The sequence below is a fragment of the Macrobrachium nipponense genome, chromosome 21, assembly GCF_015104395.2.
Source record: "Macrobrachium nipponense isolate FS-2020 chromosome 21, ASM1510439v2, whole genome shotgun sequence".
Classification (NCBI taxonomy): domain Eukaryota; kingdom Metazoa; phylum Arthropoda; class Malacostraca; order Decapoda; family Palaemonidae; genus Macrobrachium; species Macrobrachium nipponense.
In genome coordinates this window covers 77,857,627-77,862,013 of record NC_087212.1, presented here as the reverse complement: position 1 = coordinate 77,862,013, position 4,387 = coordinate 77,857,627, and the positions used below count along the sequence as shown (strand labels likewise).

The 4,387-nt window shown below is 35.6% G+C and overlaps 1 protein-coding gene across 8 annotated transcripts in view; it reads left to right on the top strand.

The window, feature by feature from the left end:
- Positions 1-1,636: 1,636 nt before the first annotated feature.
- Positions 1,637-4,387, top strand: part of LOC135198189 (zinc finger protein 260-like) — a 57,668-nt gene continuing 54,917 nt past the window's right edge. For 2 of the 8 annotated variants that reach the window (XM_064225760.1, XM_064225752.1), the window contains exon 1: positions 2,261-2,466. The gene's annotated coding sequence lies outside the window, so the exon portion shown is untranslated. The other 6 variants (XM_064225755.1, XM_064225758.1, XM_064225759.1 and 3 more) reach the window with 6 other exon arrangements.

Sequence of the window (4,387 nt, the reverse complement as noted above, 5' to 3'; positions counted from 1 at the left end):
TCGTGATCAGTGGGTAGAGAAGTTCTGTACAATCTAGATGAGATACAAGATCGTGATCAGTGAGTAAAGAAGGTATTTACCATCTAGATGAGATACAAGATCGTGATCAGTGGGTAAAGAAGGTCTTTATAATCTAAATGAGATACAAGATTGTGATCAGTGAGTAAAGAAGGTCTTTACCATCTAGATGAGATACAAGATCGTGATCAGTGAGTAAAGAAGGTCTTTACAATCTAGATGAGAAATACATTGATCGTGATCAGTGGGAAAGAAGGTCTTTACAATCTCGATGGAAGACAAGGTCGTGAATATTATTTATCAATTCTTCTTAATCTTCTTTGCATGGCTGCTGCATAAATAGATATATTTCAAACTTTACTGAATTTTCATAAAGAGTAAGACGTGCTCTAAATTTTCATTTTATTCTTTACACTTCATTAATTGATTGGTTCGTTTTGTAACCTTTTCCTGTCTCGGTTGTCAGTCAGTCATTTTCAACAGTCTAGAATTCAAGTGCCTAAGCAAAGTAATTCATCAATATTTCTTATTATAGACAATGAAAACCATATGAGTCACAACAATATGTCCAAATCTAACAGATTCATATAGTGGCATAGGATCAACTGCAGTTTGCTTTCTTTGACTAGTTCTAGTAATCCTAATATAACACCGTCGCTATTTACGTTATTGATTCTCCAAAACTATCAGCTAATTCTTTACTAATGAAACCGTCAGAGGCAATTATTCTCTTAACTTTTCTAGTTAAACTATCAAGAAGTCTATAATATCTGGTGAAATTCTGAAGAAGTTAGATTATATGAAACTTTGAAATTCTAGTCGCTTTCAGCATATTTGCAAAATCGTCCATTGTCAGAGTTTCATATTCTTCCGAATTTCCACATATTTATAATACATAGCCTACTAACCAGGTACAGTACATACATTGTTATACATAATTGGGCATACAATTTATTCATCTACGAAGAAAAAGTTTTTTTGTCACAATGCATTTTTAATTTTTAAATGTTAAAAAAAAGTTACGGCCGAATCAGGTCGGGCCGTAGCAAATGAGTCGATTGCTAATCTAAGAATTCGTTATAGTCAAAATGACTATCATCTCATTCATATAAACTGTTATTTCAAGTGCGGAAAACTTTTTGAAAATAGCGCACTTATGGAACTTCATTGGGAACATTTTCAAGACCCTGCAACACCAACTTCACAAATTGAGCAAAATATGCATTATTATACACAATTACATAGGCAATTTATAGAGACAGTGTTATATATTAACAGTGAAGCGAACCGAAGCTGTTTTTAGAAAATGCCTATTAAAAAAGTTGAACGACAAAATTCCAAAAACGTGCATTTTCAGGATTTTAACATCAACCTTGGTCGAATCCTAGGTCCTATATTAATTTCACAAAGCATAAATCGTTATATATCATTAGAAATGTAATTCAATATACCTACTTTAATTTCGTATATAATAATTTTTTCGATTAAATGCATTTTTTAGAAGCATAACGCGAAAATGGGGTTTTTACCCAGCCCTTAAAATTTTTGCTATGGGCCACGGACGTTAAGAGTTATTATTATTATTTTTTAATACTAGGGACCTATCAGGACACATTGGTGAAAGAAGTATTTGGTTACAAGTTTTTTGCCTGGTTCGATCCATAGATTCCCTTCCTATTACATATGGAGTTTAATTGGGAACCCTTTTCGAACCATACCGCCTTCACAGATTGAGTAAGATATATATTATTATACACCATTATATAGAAATGTTCTTATATTCTAATAATGCAATGAAATTGTTTTCAGAAAATAACTATTTAAAAAGTTAAAGGACGAAATTCGGAAAAAATGCATTTCCAGTGTTTTAACGTCAACCTTTATATACTAACAAAAGCAAATATACATCATTATCATCAGAAAGGTAATTTTATCTACTCTACTTTAATTCCTTGTATAATCATGTTCTCGATAAAATACATAGTTTAGGAGTATAACCTAAAAATGTAAGAAAAAAATCGCGATCTCTTGGGCGTGTTGAAGATTCCCTAAAAATTTGCTAAGGGCCCCGGACGTTAGTTTTTTTTTTTTTTTTTCTTTTTAATACTAGGGACCTATTAGAACACTGGTGAAGGAATTATTTCGACTCCTTAGATTCCCCTTCCTGGCCCTGGGATGCTTCTATTTAAAATTAGTCTATGCAACCGATAGCTGTCTCCAGTAACGCCTTCAGGTAGGGAAAACAAATGCCAATGATTTGCGGAGCGTTTTGCCTTTGTTGACAATATGGCCGAATCTGGTAACAGCAAGGGTTGCTATTTATATTGACTACGCTATCTATGATGACAAACTGCGATCTGGATGTTTCATAGATATGAGATAGCACAATTTATGTTTGTGTGTTTTGAGATGTTAGTAGTTGGAGTTGATCAATTGTACCTTTGGAATGTGAGTATACCAACTAGACTATTAGGTATTATTTGAATAGAAATGTTTGTAGCCTCATTGACTTAGCCTAGCTATGGTATCGCTTAGCTGGGTTGCTTACTTACCTAATTAACCAAGTAAGGCACGCTGGTTCTACGTAGCTACTAGCTAGCCTAGTGTAGTACCTACTATAACTGATTCACTTAAGGTAGATTCTCGGATGAGCCTTATTCTTACGAGACGTTTGTTTGGTGGCTGCTGATTGGCTGGTACCAGGAGGTAGGCAGCCCCCAGCCAATCAGCGGCCGCCAAACTAACGTCTCGTAGGCATAGGGCTCAACCAAGAATCTACCTTAAGTGAATCAGTTATATAAAAAATAGGTATCTATCGCGCAGCCAATCCTGGTCTAACTACTTATACTACCTATTGCCTAGTAATGTAGGCGACCAATAGGCTAGATCAAAATCTGTGGTAAAATTGCATGTTCCGGAGCCATTGGGCTACCTAGCCTAGTTTTGTTTTAAACTGCCATTGTACCTTGGACTTGAAATCATAGTAGCCTAGTTGAGTCTACCTTACACCTACTTGAGCTATCTAGCTTAGGTAGTACGTAGTATACCTAGTATTACCTAGGTAGGGAAAAACACTGCATGGTACAGGGGTGGACCATGTACGATCAATGTGTACCACCCCAAAAAAAGTACATTAAAACGCGTCCTGACACCGGAGATGGGCATCAGTCGCGACATGTTGTTGGTGAGAAACGGAGTTAAAGACCTCTACTCTCCTTTCGAAGTAAGTATTTTCTCCAAAGTTAGAAATTAAGACCAAATTTTAAGATTTAAACAGAGGGTAGTGAAAAGGGTGTACACGGCAGTCCAAATGTCACCAAAACGCGTTCAACATTTTTACTTAGAACTCTTACCTAATATTTAGAAGATAGACGCCATCTCGATGTTTACGGAGTCGCTTGTGCCAATAAACTTCCCATTTCCTGTGATAAATCCGCACACCACTTGCACCCACAGACGCCGGGGCACTTTCATCACAACAATCGGAACACGGTCCCTTACCAGCTTGTTTGTTAGTAAACAACTGTTTTGGTAGAAGACGACAACGAAGCGTGCACTTGGATAATTTTTTAAATAAATAGGTAAACATCAATATTTTACATATTTATGTTGATTAATTTGAAAATATTCGTTATTGAAAAAGTAACTCTATTCTGACTCAAATTTAAGTAATTATTTTTTGGAATTAGAACGTTCGTTTAAGTCCTGTATTATGACGTCACAACATCTTGGCTTTCGTACCTATTGTAAATAATTGCTTTACTCAACTTTCTTGCAGAACAGTTTACCAGTTATTCATGCAGATTATCAGCTCTTCATGTAATTGTTATAATCGTAATGCGCATATAGGTATATCTTTATTATTTACTTTTTGGATATATGAAGATGTTTTACTGTCGGATTACCGCCGTAGTGTGACGCAATCGCTTTCAGTCCCTGGGCCTCTGTCTGTTTTCGCACCATAAGAAATTAATGGGGCCGAATTTGCAATGACCAGAAAGTCGTTTAAAAAGAGGAAAAGTTAGCATTAAGGAAGGGGCAGTTATGTTTTTGATTGAGAAAAATACAAATTTACACAATAGCTACCTTTGTAAAAAAATACTTGATTACGAAAAACTTGATTGACAACTAAACAGCATACCTACTATGGGTTTCAGAGACAGTGGAAGCACGTTGTTTGGCAATATTTCTGTAACGAACACTTGTATCAGAACGAGATTTTGCTATAGTGCATTACACCCAGTGCCGTAATTTATAAGGGTATCGTGAATCACTAATTGTAAAGAATAACGACACTTGTCCTTGTACCAAGAGACAAAAACTCCATTATCCAGAAATGGATACAAACACGCATAAAAAGCTCCACCTC